This window comes from Dromiciops gliroides, chromosome 5, assembly GCF_019393635.1.
Source record: "Dromiciops gliroides isolate mDroGli1 chromosome 5, mDroGli1.pri, whole genome shotgun sequence".
Lineage (NCBI taxonomy): Eukaryota > Metazoa > Chordata > Mammalia > Microbiotheria > Microbiotheriidae > Dromiciops > Dromiciops gliroides.
This window is the reverse complement of record NC_057865.1, coordinates 175,533,030-175,550,572: the sequence shown is the minus strand read 5'-3', so window position 1 is coordinate 175,550,572 and position 17,543 is coordinate 175,533,030. Positions and strand designations below refer to the sequence as shown.

Here is a 17,543-nt window from a genome sequence, read left to right as displayed (position 1 = left end):
TGGTTTTATATAGATGTTATTTACATTAATAAAATGTTCATGCATTCCTATGTTTTCCAAGTAATTTTTAAAATATAAATAGGTATTGTATGCTGTTAAGTTTTTTCTGCATTTATTGATATATGATTTTTGTTATTCTCATGATATAGATTATTATGTTAATAGTTTTCCTAAAATAAAATTAGTTTTGCTATGATATAATATAATATAACATAACATAATATAATATAATATATCCAAATTATCAGAAGACCAGATAGTTTTTCAATAACTCAGTCTCAGAAAAGCAAATAGAATTAGCTATAAAGGAACCACCAAAGGAAGAACTCCTGGTCTGGATAAATTAGCAGAATTCTATCAAGAAATTTAAGAATAATATTAAAGAACGATTAGTATCCATAATTTACAAATTATTCTCAAAAACTGAGAAATGATCATACCAAAAAATCCTTTTATGAGACAAATATAGTCCTAATACCTAACCCAGGGAAAGCTAAAATACAAAAGGAAAATGATAGGCCAATATCATTAATGAATATTGTTTCAAAAAATATTAAACAAAATCCTGTCAAATAGCAATTTATTCAAGAAATCATTCATTGTGACCAAATAGGATTTATACCATAGATGCAAGGATGGCTCAACATTAGGAAAACAATCAACATAATTAATCATATTTTTTAAAGACAAAACATCCAAAAGCACATGATTATCTCAACACATGCAGGAAAAGCCTTTGAAAAGTATAGTACTCATTTATACTTCCTACAAAGTACAGGCACAGAGGGACCTTTTTAATATGATGAAAAGCATCTATCTCAAATCAAAAGCAAATATCATATTCAATGAGTGAACCTTTTTCCAGTAAATATAAGAATGGAAAAGGATGCCAACTCTCCCCACTATTATTTGATATAGTTTTAGAAATGCTTGCAACAGTAATGAAACAAGAGAAATTAAATGAATAAAAATAGGTAAATAGGTTATAAAAACTATTCCTATTTTCTGATGATTGGATGATACACTTAAAAAATTCTAGAGCTTCAGCAAAAATATCCATTGAGATGATTAATAGCTTCAGCAAACTTGTAAATAAACCCTCAAAATGGGGCAGCTAGGTGACACAGTGGATGGAGCACTGGCCCTGGAGTCAGGAGGATCTGAGTTCAAATCTGGACTCAGACACTTTACACTTACTAGCTGTGTGACCTTGGGCAAGTCACTTAACCCCAATTGCCTCACCAAAAGAAACAAGCAAACAAACAAAAAACGATCATCAACAATAGGTGCCTCAACTTCCTGTCCTCTCACTGTCTTCTTAACTTCTTACAACCCAGCTTCCAATCTTATCATTCCACTGAAACTACTCTCTCTAAAGTTAGTCATGATCTTAGTTGCCAAATCCAATAACCTTTTCTCAGTCCTCATACTCCTTGACCTGCCTACAGCCTTTCACACTGTTGTTCATTCTCTCCTCCTTGATAACCTCTTTTCTCTAGGTTTTGGGGATCCTAATCTCTCCTAGTTCTCCTACCTGACAACTTTTATTCTAATCTTCCAAATCATGCCCTCTAACTATAGGTGTCCCTGAGGGTTATATACTGGGCCCTCTTCTCTTTTCCTTCTATCCTACTTTACTTGGTGAGTTCATCTGTTCAGGTGTATTCAATTAGCATCACCATGCAGATAATTCTCAAATCTACCTATCCTGTCCCAACCTCTCCAATGACCTCCAATCACCTCTTAGGCATTTTGAACTGGATATCCAGCAGACGTTTTAAACTTAATATATTTAAACAGAACTCATTATCTTTTCCCCAAGTCCTGTTACTGTAAAGGGCAACACCATCCACCCAATCCCCCAGACTCACAGTTTATGAGTCTTCTTGGATTCATTACCTCTTATCTCCCATTGATTTCACCTTTACAACACCCCTCACATACCATCCCCCATTCCCTCTGCAGATGCTGACACTACTGGAGCACACACCCTCATCACCTCACATCTGGATTATTGCAATACCCTACTGGTGGGTTCTTCTGCCTCAAGCCTTTCCCCACTCCAATCCAGCCTCCATTCTCCCATTAAAGTGATTTTCCTAAAGCACAGGTATGACCACGTCATCACCCACCCACCCACCCAATGAATTCCAGGGGTTCCCTATGACCTCCAGGATCAAAAACAACATTCTCTATTTGGCATTCAAAACCCTTTATAACCTACCCACCCATCCACCCACCCCACACACGATTTTCTAGTCTTTTTAAACTACTCCCATCAGGTAGTCTTCAATCCAGTGACACTGGTCTCCTTGCTGTTCCAAGAAAAAAGACACTCCATCTCTCGGGTCTGGGAATTTTCTTTTTCTTTTTTTCTTTTTTCTTTCTTTCTTTTTTTTTTTTGTGGGGCAATGAGGGTTAAGTGACTTGCCCAGGGCCACACAGCTAGTAAGTGTCAAGTGCCTGAGGCCAGATTTGAACTTAGGTCCTCCTGAATCCAGGGCTGGTGCTTTATCTACTGCAACACCTAGCTGCCCCAGGTGTGGGAATTTTCTCTGACTGTCCCTCAAGCCTAGAACACTTTCCCTCCTCTTCCCTAACTAGTGACCTCCTTGGCTTCCTTTATGTTCCAACTAAAATCCTACCTACTATAGGAAACCTTCCCCATCCCTCTTAATACTTCCCGCTGTTAATTATCTATTATCTTCTAATTATCCTATATATAGGTTATTTTTATATTTTTTGCATGTTGTCCTCCCACTAAATTATAAGCTCCTTAGGAGTAGAGATTGTCTTTTGCCTCTTTTGTATCCCCATCACTTAGCACAGTACCTGAAATATAATACAGACTCAACATATGTCTACTGATTGATTGACATGTTTTTGGTGGAACTGTGAGATGGTATAACCACTTTGGAAAGAAATTTGGAATTATGCAAACAAAGTGACTAAAACCCTTGAACCAGAGACTCCCTTATTCAGCTTATACCTTAAGGAAGTCATTAATAAAAAGAAAGTCCCATATATACCCAAAAAATGTATAGCAGCATTTTTGTGATAGCAAAGAACTAGAAACAAAGTAGATGTCCATCTACTGAGGAATAGTTAAATCATAGTACATGAATGTAAAGGACTATTACTATGCTGGAAGAATGTGATGAATAAAGAGAAGAATGGAAAGATCTATGTGAACTGATGCAGAAAGAAGTAGGCCAATCCAAGAAAACAATATACACAAGAACCATAACAAGATAGATGGAAAGCACACAAAGATATCAAAAGTGAATGGGGGGGGAGGGGCAGCTAGGTGGTGCAGTGGATAAAGCACCAGCCCTGGATTTAAGAGGACCTGAGTTCAAATCTGGATTCAGACACTTGATACTTACTAGCTGTGTGACCCTGGGCAAGTCACTTAACCCTCATTGCCCCACAAAAAAAAAGTGAATGAGGGAATTGTGAAGAGTCATGGAAGGTTTGGTACTGGCACAAAACTTAACAACTTGCCTATGACCTTGAACTCTTTAGTGCCATGATCAAACCACAGAAGCTAGTCAGTTAATAGATGGCCAAAAGCACAGATCTACAATTGGATAACTATAACCTCCTCTGGGGTAGTACTGTCTTGCCTAGTTTTCAGCTTTTCAATAGAGTACCTGAACTTAAAACTGGAATGATATAATAAAAGGTTGACATTCCCATAAATCTGTAAAAATTGGTGACTCACCAGTGACCACTGAAAACATTGTAGGAGTGTTTCCACCTCTTCATCATTTAATTGAATACAAATAAACCCTAAATAATTAAAATCAGCAAACTTTGTTATCTAGTTCAATCTGGGGGCAGTCTAACTAGCTCCTGAATCTCTGGAGAGTAAAAATCCCTTCAGATGGCTGCAATTTTTCAGTCACATACTTTTGAAATGCTCTATGAATTATTAGCTAGAAAGTTACATAAAGGAAAAAGAGGTCAGGATGCTGCCTCTCTTTATGTCATCTCTCTCACCAGCAAACCCATAGGGAATCCCTATGAGCCAGCCATCTCTGGAATTTAACATTCATACATTCCATATACAAGAGATGGCCTTTATTCCAACATAAAGGAATCATCACAAACAATGTGTTTCCTGAGAGTGGGACATGGCATCTGGTCTATCAGGAGCCTAAGTGATTTTGATTGAGACACTAGTTTTATGACTCTAAGCAAAGCACTTGACGTCTCTGTAATTTGTTGGCCCAATTGTGCAACTGGATAAAAAGCAGTAAGGAGTTCAGTGAGATACAAAAATGGCGTGATGATCAGAGCTCTTCTTGGCTCAACAGCAGCATAGATCCTAGGCATGCCGGTTCAGAAGACCCACCAATCTGGTGGTTTGAAAGCATACCAAGGGTTGTACTTATTTGGATTACTCCTTTTGAAGTCAACCTAAATATTTACATATAGAAAGCATAAGTATAGTGCTATGTCTCTAAACTGAGATTTGGCCAATTTTCCAACATCTGGGTGGGAAAAGGTGTATTGAATGCGTGTGCATGTCTGTGTGCATGTGCATGTGCATGAGGAACGGGGAGGGAAAAAGAGACAGAGACAGAGACAGAGAGAGTAAAGTTTTTCCTGAGAGTAATAGTGATTATGGGTAACATCACATCTTATTCTCTTTGAACTTTAGTTTCCACACCACAATGAGGTATTAAAGCAGGCAAATTAGTCATGACTATAATTGCATAATAATCCAGTTATATATTAACCATCATTTGGGAAAGCAGCTCCAATGGAGAGGATTTCAGTCATCCTCACCAACTGCCAGGCACATAGGAAATGGTCGTCCCTTGCTGAAGCAGCAGAGTACCCTGGAGGAAAGGCAAGAGGTGATATGTGCCATAGAAGCTGAACCACCACTACCACCTTGACCACCGTCTGCCCTCAGACTCTGATGGAGACAGCCCAGGACCCTGAACAGAAAAGCCTTGGGAATAGCACCTTCCAGTCCAGCCTCTTCAGCCATAATCCTAGAAAGCAACCCCTGTGGAGATGAAGTCTGGACACTGCTCATGCAGGTGCTATAGACACAAGTGGATCAATAGCAAAAACGTAAATGATTTAATCCATGGAAATGATAAAAAAACATCGATTTTGCCACTGCAGCCTTGGGACCTTTGGGGCCTTTCCATTTGACTTAAAGCTGAAACCTTCTAAGTGTGTGATCTCCCCCATTAGAATGTGAGCTCCTAGACAGCAGGGGCCATCTTACTTTTCTCCAGTGTAGCACTTCGCATAGTAAACACAGTGCTAGCACAATCAACATTTAATAAATGCTTCATTTATCCATTTGTTCATATATTGGTAACATGGGAAAATAATACTTACTTAAAATCATGGCTCTAGAATTGAAACAGACCTGAGTGGCCAAATAGTCTGACCCCTTCCCTCATTTTACAGATGAAGAAACTGAGGCCCATTGAGATTAAGTGATTTGCCCAAGGTCACACAGAAAACATGAGGCAGGATTTGAATACATCTCTTCTGACTCTAGAATCAATCCTTTTCCACAATGCCTCCCTAAAAGGGCAATTGGTTGGGAAAGTATTCTGTAAACTTTAAAATACTAGATATATAATTGAGTTGTTATTACTAATGATAATAATCAGATTATAATTGAAGCCTGAGATATATAGGTTTGGGAATTATTCATATAGAGTTCATAACAGAGCCCCTGGGAGCTAATGAGATTATCAGTAGTATATAGAGAGAAGATGAATCCTTTCCTGTTCCCTGAGGACAGAGATGATGTCTTATTTAAGGAAAGTAATATGGTATAGTGGTAAGAATCATAAATGCGGAGTCCAAAGACTTAGTTTAATGGTGATGGTGGTGATGATGATTACATGGGGGGGGGGGAAGGTACTAGAAATGATAATTACATAACTGATTTTTTCCAGGCACACAACATATTAATCCTGAGTCAAGATCATATTGTTGGCTGCATAGTTAGCCCTAGTGTTGCATGCTGAATTAATCCATCAATTTAATATAAGAAAAGTTTTAAAATGTCCTGTGGCACCAGTGTAGGCTGGATGTGCATTAGGTTGGTTTCCCACTTGGGGCACTTCTGTGGTAGAAGCAACACACACTGATTCATTTGCCACAGTCCTCAACCTTACCAGAAGGCAAGGCATCACTGCTAAATAACCAGGAAATATAATCTATTACTGCACCAGGTAGTGCAATATTCAAGACATTGGCCCAGTTGTCTCATCAAAGTCTGTCTGACACATGCACAAATGATCTCTCCATCTTCTGTGCTGGTCTTGGCAGGCTCTGATAAAAAAACAAAAACAAAACAAAACAAACAAAAACCACTGTTTGCCAGAATAAAAAATGATGTGATTTGGTACATGTCTTCTTTTCTACCTCAGCCCTCATCCCATTGAATTCCCTGGCCTCCCAGTTTCTTAGACTGTTCAACTTCCATGACCCTTGCCTCAAGCACATGACTCCAAAAATCACTAAGAATAGGTAAATAGTTTACTAGCTAAGCCCTAACTGTCACATTCATAAAGTTTGGACAAGCAACATTCTATGGCCATTCAATGTACTATGTATAGAAAGAAATGGAAAAGAGAAATTGGGCACTTCTACCTGGAATATCTGCCAACCTTCTGATTGCCTCCATCAACTTCTCTTTACTACCCTCATGTAGAGAGAGGGATAAGGAAAGAGTTATGTTTGTGTGTCCATGACCCCAACCCCTATTAGACCTTAGGGTTTAAATAGGAAGACAAGTATAGCATGGAAGAATGGGGATTGAGGTGGGGTAGGGCACTTTCCCTCTTTGAGACTCAGGCTTTTCATCTATAAAGTGAGAGGCTTGAACTAAATAAAATAATATCCTTGGACTTGCAAGGGCAAGTCCATTTCAGCTCTAAATCTACATTCTTATGACCCTCCATCTCTTCCTTTCAGATTCCTTTGATCTTCTGGTGCTCAACGAAATCAAGCTTTCTTTCAATGATCTTGGTGTGTCCAACTCTCTCCAAGGTTGGTTGCTCTTTCTCTCACACCCCCTCCTACGTAAACCAGAAAGAGGAACTAGCATACACTGTGCTTCCTCTGTCACTTTCAGGCACTCTGTGACCATCATTTGGCAATCATATCCCCTCCTTTAAACTTCACTACATCTATAGACCTTGAAGCCATTTGCCTTATTCCCCCAATAGATTCAGTATCTGATTCATAGTCTTCTTTCCTACCCCAGCCCATCCTGTTGAATACCTTGGCCTCCTAGTTTCTCAGTCTTCTCAATTCCCAGAACACTTGCCTCTAGTCTACCTCAACAACATGCAGGAATGGTCATACTTAGATACCTTCCTTCTTTCACATTACCTCTTCCCCTCAGCTCAACTGGATTTACTCAAGGTGCTAGAAATTCTCATTACACTTTTGCCTACATGGATGCAATTACAAGTCTGGACCTCCATGAAAAAAACAAAACAAAACAAAAACAAAAACAAAAACCCTTCCCTGAACATAAACCAACTGACTTGTATTAAAGGGCGAGTCCCAGAGCATACTAGACGATAGAAAGGGAAGGAGTTTACTGAAAAAAGAAAATGCAAATGACTTATCAAAATTAAGCTACAAAGTGTGCAACACAGGGATAAATGAAAGCCCATGATACCTCAAGCTCCACAACATCCCTCTTGGGTAGAGACCCAGTACCTCTGAAGGGAAAGAAGGAATTTTATCTCCATTTTATGCCTGAGAAATCAAGTGACTTGTCTGGTAGCATTTAATGATTGTCCGAGGGAAGCAAAAAAAAAAAATGAAAGCAAAAACTTGATTTATATTTCTACTACTTCTCATCCTCTACTTCACTAATAGTCAAGTCAGAGGGCCCCCATGATGGGAGTGGGCCCTAATGTATATGATGCTGCTAATATCAGATGAATCAAAGATGGCTCCTACATCTTAAAACATGAACTAAAGAGTTTAATTTTGCTATTCATAAAGAAAGAAAAATTTCTTCCCATAGGCAGCTCCTGCTCCAAGAATTTAATTAATCCCCTAAATTTCTCTTATTTTGAATTTGGTTCAAAACAGGATTAAGATATTTTTTTAATTGCTTAGTTTTGGGGAAGCTAGGTGGCACAGTGGATAGAACACAGCCCTGGATTCAGGAGGACCTGAGTTCAAATCCAGCCTCAGACCCTTGACACGTACTAGCTGTGTTACCCTGGGCAAGTTGCTTAACCCCAATTGCCTCAGCAAAAGAAGAAAAAAAAAGAAAAAATTGCTTAGTTTTCCACATCCAAAAAACACATTGGATGGTAGCTTTTGGACCATGTCTACAATGGCCACATAAATCACTTGTTGCTTAACAGAAAGTAATTTATTTACTTGACATGTACATGGCCCATCTGCTTTATTTTTAAATACAGTATATCAAATAGCTTGCCACAGCTGCCACTGCTTTTAATGGGTCAGACACATCCAATCTCAATAGCTCAATGAAAATGTCATGTCATAAAATGGAGGGCACATGAGGAGACTCAGAACTGAGAGAGTAGAGAATGAACTGAGGTGGGAGGGAAGGGAAGGTTGGTGAGATAGGATTCAGGAAGAGGTCTAACCTTCCAGTATTTTACAGGGGATCTTATTCATATACTTTTCAGTTAAAGAACTAGAAATAAATTCCCCATGTTTGATGGAAAGAGGCCTAAAACAGAATCTTCATTCCCGAAGGGCAGGCACTCTTGGTTTTGTCTTCATCTCCCCAGAATCTAGCAGTGTGCCTATGGGTAACATAGTAGAAACTGAATAAAATGCTTGTGGATTTGTTCTGTACAAGTTTTTGCATAGGAAATGTTGCTATTTCATGGTTATTTCTGTATTCAAGGTTAATCTGTATATGGAATGGTATGGGAGACTCCATCAGCAAAGGAAGAACCAAAGATCAAGTATTCTGCTTTCAATGTTCTACCAATGTGTTTTCTTTCTTTTCTTTTCTTTTTTTTTTCTTTTTGTGGTGCAATGAGGGTTAAGTGACTTGCCCAGGGCCACACAGCTAGTAAGTGTCAAGTGTCTGAGGACAGATTCGAACTCAGGTCCTCCTGAATCCAGGGCCAGTGTTTTATCTACTGCACCACCTAGCTGCCCCCAAGTGATAAGTTTTTTCACCTCAGTTTCTTTCTTCATCTCTAAAATGGGAATAATAAAATTTGTACCATCTGCATCATAGGATTGATAGATTATTTTGTAAACTTTAAAGTATTATGTAAGTGAGATATTGTTAATATGTTTTATTATTGTTATTCGGTACCAAGCAACTCGTAGGCACCATTGTTGGGATTACTATCTCCCACTGCACCTTACCCTTTGGTAATGGAATCCATTCAGGGCCAGGCTTTCTGTTCCTTCCAAGGTAATCTATCAATGCTCATGTCCTAATCATATAATGTCAGAGCTAGAAGCAAGCAGTGAACATAGAGGGATAAAAACTGCATCTCCCAATTCCCCAATGGGTGATTCTCTTTCCATGTGTATATCTCATACAGGAGAGTGCTATGAAATGTTTAACAACCAGGTGGGGGGGGGGTGGAGGAGGGATTATGAATAGCTTACTTTTACATTTAATTGGTATCAATTACATTTTCTCCATCAGTTTCTTAAATCTAGATAATCAAAGCACTAACTCATGGCCTGATTTGTAGCACTTGCTAATTTCTGAGGTGTCAGTTCTCACGAGTCAGTACAAGTGAATCCCAGCACACCACTGATTTTATGCATATTTTGCTATGATCATAAGCACTCAATGCCTCTACCTTAGTTGATGGGGATAACACATTCCCAAAGGAGAGACTTTGGAGGGTTATCTGGCCAGATAGGAGAGGATAATAGCACTAAATCAGGTCAGTGAAATGTGATGTTTTCTGGAAAGGCCTCAATGTGCTCTTTAAATTGGTCTGCTGGTAGCTGCTGAATTTCTGATAAATAGGGGAAGCCCTGAAATTACACAAGGCATGACTATAAAGTAATGAAATGGATTGCATCCAGAGAAGGTACCCACAAGATTTAGAGTTAGATCATAAGTGTATTCTGTGGGTATGTACCTACAAGGTCATGCTATATTAATGAATTAGAATCACAGAATCCTAGGGTTGGAAGAGATTTCAGAAGACACCTGGCCCAAACCATTCCTGGATAAGAATTATTAATAATAATGATGAATAAGTGAAAACATTGATATTACATATGATATATATGATATAATAGTGATGATTATTTATATAATGCTTTATGGTCTGCAAAACACATACCACATTGTGTCATTTCAACTATTTCATTACTATTTCACAACAACCCTGTGAGGAAAGTGCTATTATTATTACGCCCATCGGACAGTTGAGCAAACTAAAGTTGAAAGTTAAGTGATTTGCCTAAGATCACACTTCCAAGGCCCAGGGAAATTTTTAGAGGATCTACTTTTACAGTGCCAACTAAATATATTAAAACCTCCTAAGGGAGAATGCTCTTCCATCCCTTTTTCTTTCTTTTTTTTTTTTCAGGGCAAAAAGGGTTAAATGACTTGCCCAGGGTCACATAGCTAGTAAGTGTCAAGTGTCTGAGGCCAGATTCTAAGTCAGGTCCTCCCAAATCCAGGGCCAGTGCTCTATCCATTGTGCTATCTAGCTGCCCTCTTCCATCCCTTCCCCCACCCCCCCCCCAAATGCAATGGAGGTTAAGTGACTTGCCCAGGGTCACACAGCTAGTAAGTGTCAAGTGTCTGAGGCCGGATTTGAACTCAGGTACTCCTGAATCGAGGGCCAGTGCTTTATCCACTGTGCCACCTAGCCGTCCCCTCCCCCCCCCCATCCCTTTTTAAGTGACTAAATGGGGAGGGATTTGCACCTGGCTTTGTAAAGATGAATTCTCCTTGCAGCCAGCTGGCCTATAAAGATCTGCTAGGAAGGGGGTGAAGTTCCTAAAGGAAATGGATTCAATAGGATTTATCTGCAATGTTGGGAGGAGGGATAAAAGCCTGACAACTTCTATGTGTGCCCAGCCTGTCTCAAGGGCGGTTATATTCCTGCCTTCTGGGTGGAGCCCCACCCAAATAGCTTTAGATTTTAGCTATGGGTCTATCTCACCACATAACCAAACAGGTGTGGGCTGCTCAATTGGTGAAATTTGAGCAGGAGGTTGGAACTCCCTGTAGCTTGGACAAATTCTGCTGTCAGTGTAAATAGACACACTAGGAATGGGGGGAGAAGCCACAGAGTTGTTGCTGTCCTTCTAGGTGGTCAGACATCATCCCCAGAAGGGAGCTTTCTGAAACCAGGGGTTGATAAGAAAGCCATTGGTGGTCAGCCCGCTGGGTGCTAGTAAAACTGAACAGGGAAATGGAATACCAAGCCATCAGGGGACCTTTAGCCCCGCCAAAGACTCAGGGATCCGCTAAAGCTTCCGCCCCCTGTGAATCATTCAGGGGAGACTACATAGGGCAGTCCATGGAGGGAAGGAGTATCATCACCTCAGTATCTGGGCAGGACCTTGCAGCAACCTCCATGCCTGCTTGTTACTGGAAACCATCAGAGTTGCCGAACCAATTTATATTATTAACACCAGGGGTGGCGGTAGGGGTGAGGGAGGAAAGAGGTTCTTCTCTAGCAATGGAGATGAAGGAAGCTGGACTCCTTCTTTATATCAGATCCCCTCATGAGAACCCCGTGTTACCTGTGAGGAAGGCAGACGGTCCCTGGCAGCTTGCAGGGGACAACATGGAATGCCTGTCTTTACAGCTGTTCCTGACCTCATCATTGCTGCAGACCAGGCAGCCCAGGGTGGCTGGCATGGGGCTGTCAACCTTGCCAGAGGTCTTTCCTCTTTTCCTGTGGCTGAGACTAGTCAGGAGCGGGTTGCTTTCACCTGGGAAGGAGTTCAATAGGTCTTCACTCTCCTTCCGCAGGGCTATTTGAACTCTCCTTCATACTGCCACGTGAAAGTAGAATCTCTCACTCTCTTCTTAACCCTTTACAATCTGGCTTCTGACCTTATTGCACTGAAACTGCTCTCTCCAAAGTTACCAGTGATCCAAATCCAATGACCTTTTCTCAATCCTCATTCTCCCTGACCTCTCTGTAGCCTCTGATACTGTTAATTACCCTCTCCCCGATCCTCTCTTCTCTCCAGGTTTTCAGGACACTACCTTTTTTTAGTATTATTCATTCATTCATTCATTCATTCATTCATTCATTCATTTAGTGTGGCAATTGGGGTTAAGTGACTTGCCCAGGGTCACACAGCTAGTAAGTGTCAAGTGTCTGAGACCAGATTTGAACTCAGGTCCTCCTGAATCCAGGACCGGTGCTTTATCCTCTGTACCACCTAGCTGCCCCTAAGACACTACTCTTTCTTGGTTCTCCTCCTACCTATCTGACCAATGCTTCTCAGTCCTTCGCTGGATGCTCATCCAGATCATGAATTTAACCATAGGTGTCTCACAGGGTTCTGTCCTGGACCCCCTTCTCTTCTCCCTCTGTACCACTTCACTTGGTGATCTCATCAGCTCCCATGGATTTAATGACCACCTCTAGTTTGATGATTTTCAAATTCTACCTATCCTGCCCCAATCTCTCTACTGACCTCCATTCTCACATCTACAATAGCCTTTCAGACATCTTGAATCTAAATATCTTAAACTCAACTTGTTCAAAATGAAATTCATTACCTTTTCCCCTAAACCCTTTCCTCCTCCTATCTTCCCTACTATTATAAAGGACAACACCATCCTTTCAGTCTCTGAGGCTCACTATCTGGGTGTCATCCTCAAATCTTCACTAACTCTCACACATCATATCTAATCTGTTGTCAGGGCCTGTTGTCACCTTTTCATCATATATGCCCTCTTCTCTCCTATGACATTGCCACCCCTCTGGTCTAGACCATCACCTCACACCTGACTACTGCCATAGCTGGCTAGTGGATCTCTCTGCCTCAACTCTCTTCTCACTTCCATCCATGCTCCATTCAGCCATCAAAGTGATTTTTCCTAGAGCAGAGGGTGGACCATGTCACCCAACCTACTCAATAAACGCCAATGGTCCCCTATTGCCTCCAAGATCAAATACAACATCCTATTTGGCATTCAAATTCTTTCATAACCTAGTGCCCTCCTTCCTACCTTTTCAGTCTTCTTAGACCTAACTCCCCAGCAGTTACTTTTCAATTCAGCCACACTGACCTCCTTACTGTTCCATGAACAAGACACTCCATCTCTCCGGTCTGGGCATTTTCTCTGGATGTCTCTCATGTCTGGAACATTCTTCCTCCTCATCTCCTGCCTACTGACTTCTTCCCTGGCTTCCCTTAAATCCCAACTATAATCCCATCTTCTACAGAAAGTCTTCCCCAATCCCTCTTAATTCTAGTGCCTTCTCTTCCTTTTATAGCTTGTTTATACATATTTATTTCCTTGCTATTTACCCCCATTTGATTGTGAGCCCGTTGAGGGCAGGAAATGTCTTTTGCCTCTATTTGTATCGCCAGCGCTTAGCACACTGCCTAGTACATAGTAGATACTTAATAAAAATTTATTGACTCTTTTGTTTTGGGTGCTGTTGTTTTTTTTTTCTATTTTGAGGTTTTGCATCACTGCTCTGATTCTTTCTCTTGTAACAGGATTAATGCAGAAATAGGATTAATGTTATTATGTGTATATATATGTGTGTGTATATATATATCTATATGTATATGTATAGATATATATAGATATAACCTATATCAGATTACCTGCTGTCTAGGGGAGGGGGGAGGGAGGGGAGGGAGGGAGGGAGAAAAATCTGAAATTGTAAAGCATGTATAAACAAAAGTTGAGAACTATCTTTACATGTAACGGAAAAAATAAAATATCTCAAAAAAAAAAAAATTTATTGACTGACTGGTATGCAGAGACCTAAAAGGGGGTGGGACGGCTTCCCTTCCTGAGGACATAGTTGCATACCACTACATTGATGACAGGGCTGGAGGAAGCCATGGTGGCAGAGGCCCTAAATCAGATGGTGTTCCATACGAAGGACAAGGGGTGGGAAATCAACCCTAAGAAAATTCTGAGTCTGGCACCCTTGAATCAAGTCTGAGGAATACAGTGGGTGGCTGGGGCCAGGCAGTGCCTGTGCCCTGGTGGCATGGGCTGCCAGCCACTTCACCAATGTCTTCTTCCTCTTTGTGCTCTATGGCCTGATGGGGCCCCTTGGGCCACTGGTCACACAGAGACACTTCCAGCAGCTAAACTCGCCCTTGTACTGACTGGCCTACTCCCCAGCTCCCCCGCCCAGCAGTCCAGCAGCCCAGCTGGGAGGCCTGCAGCTAGGCAGGGCATGAACTAGTTTTACCTTGACTTCCTCCCTGCCAAGGATACTCGAACCCTTCCTCGAGTTTGAGGAGTGGTCTCTGAAATGCCCCACTATGTCCTCCAGGCCTCTTGCTGGCCTTGCTGCTTCTGCCTGTGGAGACCTTTCCTCCAGTGGAGCCAAGCCCTACTGCTGGCGGCTGCGCCTTGAAGCAGTTTGGCTCACCTCGGTCCTCCTGCCCCACTCCCCCACCCTGTGTTCTCCTCAGTGGGGTGGGAACAGGGTTTGGGGACAGGAGAGCCGGAAGAGCAACATACAGGGATAAGCGAGTGTCACATCCAGTTAGGACAATGGGGCTCTAGGTGCAAAGCAAGCCACTTGTGTGGACCTGGAAGCCCGTAGGATGGACGCCTCTTCTACACCATGACCTCATCTGTTGGGTGGGAGACTGTCCCTAGTGACTCCAGCCTTGGAAATGCTCTGATCCTGCTGCCCCTCCCCTGAGGGAGCCAGCACTGATACAACCTGAAGGTGACACTCACAAAGGCTGGGGCAGAATTGGCCACGCTCAGCAGCAGCCAACATCCTTTGCTAAAGGTAGAAATACTTGTTGAGGGTCAGCAATGGGAAAGATCCTGTGCTCAGTGACTGGCATTTTCTACAAAGGGACAATGACCTGGGTCAGTTTACCAGTGGAAGGACCAGAACCTGATGCTTCACACTGTCATAGTGCCTGTACTTGGAAGCAAGGAGCCCTCATTGCAGGAGGAACCACTGACCTCTGGATAGTTTCTGCAACCAATCTCTAATGGATTCTTTTGGGAAAGTTTGGAGGTCCAGCTTCCCATCACCCCAAGGTATTCTCCCATAGCCCATGATGAAAGCTGTTGCTGGTGGGAGGGGTCTGGATTCATTCTCTACTTGGAGTGATAATGATTGACCTCACCAGGAGACTGAGCTCCAAGTTCCATATTGACATGACCTGTGTTCCATGGCCTCTGAGGCTGCACAGCCAAACCAGCATCTTCTTACCAGGAGAGCAACAAAGGCCTTCTTCTTTGGAGGGGGAGGGTTAGGAACTGCTTTCCTTTCGGTAGCAACTTTAATCCCCATCCATTCACTTTGGACATCACTTCTTTGAGGCCTAAGCAATGATAGCTGTTGTTCATGTAATAAGTAGGTTGAGTTGGTGTGAAGAATTTTCAAAATTGGGAACGTAATCTTCTTCCATCTCCTAAAAAGGTGGCTAGAGATTATCTCTAAGCTTTTCTCTGAGAGAACTATACCATCTGTGCATCCCTTGTGCAGGAAATCACAGTTAGGGTAGTTAAATTATGACGACAGATGAGGCCACAAAAGAGAATATAGCTGAGTCCGTAGGTGGATACCACAACCACATACCACTTAGTGGCTTGGGAGTTAGGACTCCTAGTACCCATGTAAGGTAACCACTTTAGCATTCTTCATTTTTTACCTTTTCCCCCGTTTGCTTCAGTTTATCCATCTTTCAAATTGCACTGACCTTTGGTCTTAATAAAGTTCTGACCCATTTATAAAGCGAGAGTAATATCCAACTTGTGACAAAATGTGCTTAGGAAGTGCTCTGAACTTTGTGGAGATAGGTGCCTACTGAGAATAGTGTTACTTTTGTTTGAAGGAAGATGGTAATGGCTGAACCAGTTATTGGAAATAGGGCCCTACAATCCATGACCCTAACCATTGTAAGAACCAAACCACTAGTCTGAAGCATGAACAGAGCAGGACAAAAGAACACTGAGGCAGTTTGAACATGAACTGGGAACAAATTCCCAAGAAAACTTGTAAATCTACATTTTAAAAGTTGTTATTTCAGTCCATGTTTTACCACTTATGTTTGTTTCTGGATAATTGGCTTAGATTACAAATATCCAGTTAACTTGTTCCCTTAATTTGGATTTTGTTTCTTGTTCAAATAAATTTATTAATTTTTTTAAAAATCCAGTGGTGGATATTACCCCTTCGTATTCAGGAATTGGGGAGTGAGTGAACCTTAATGTCATCAGAATTGACTCAAAGAAGGACTAACATACATACTCAATTGGGTATAGTAATATATTTTTGCCCTGAGGGAGGGGAGGGAGATAATGGGGGGGACAGAGGGGAAGGAGGGAAGGGCAGATTGGGGGAGAGAGCAGTAAAAAGCAAAATACTTTCAAGGAAGGTAAAGATGTTCTGCATAACTGCACAAGTATGAAATATTGAATTGCTTGATTTCATAGGGAGGGTTGAGGAGAGAGGGAGGAAGAAAATTTGGAACATAGAATTAGCTCAAAGACCTTAAACTCATCAGAGTTGGCTCATGGAGGGAATAACATTCACACCCAGTTGGGAGGAGTAATCTATTTAACCCTACAGGGAAGTATGAGGGGAAGAGGATAATGAAGGAAGGGTGAAAAAAAAAAAAGGGAGTGCAGAGTATGGGAGGGGACAGTCAGAAGTAAAACACTTTTGAGGAGGAATAGTTTAAAAGAAGATAGAAAATAGAGTAAATATCATGGGAAGGGAATAGGAGGGAGGGAAATAGTTATGAATGAATATAATGGCAAAACGTATGGTACCTACTTTGTTGGGCTAATATGAAGAAAATTCTTTGTCAAGTTTAAGGTACTTTATTTAGGTTATGACGAACAGGATACTATCAGAAAAACCTGGAAAGACCTACATGAACTGAAGCAGAGTGAAATGTACTGTATACAAAATAACAGCAATAGTGTAAGATGATCTGCAGGGAAACAGTTATTTTCAGCAAGGCAATGATCCAGTATAACCCTGAAGGACTTGTGAAAATGGCAACCCATCTACAGAGAAAAAAGTGATAGTATCTGAAAATAGATGGAAACACATTTTTTTTCTTTTTTTCTTTTTTTTGGTGAGGCAACTGGGGTTGAGTGGCTTGCCCAGGGTCACACGGCTGGTGGGTGTTGGGTGTCTGGGGCCGGATTTGAGCTCGGGTGCTCCTGGTTCCAGGGCTGGTGCTCTGTCCACTGCGCCACCTAGCTGCCCCTGGAAACATATATTTTTTTTAAATTTTTTCCTCTTTGACAATTCCTCAATCTGAAGTTTCGGGGGGTTTTTGACTGTTTTCTCTCACAACCTAGCTAATGTGGGAATGTTTTCCATGACTACTCATGTATAACTTATTTTGAAATGCTTGAATTC

General features: G+C 41.4%; 1 pseudogene; it reads left to right on the top strand.

The window, feature by feature from the left end:
* Positions 1-15,500, top strand: part of LOC122728864 — a 34,150-nt pseudogene extending 18,650 nt beyond the window's left edge.
* Positions 15,501-17,543: the final 2,043 nt, after the last annotated feature.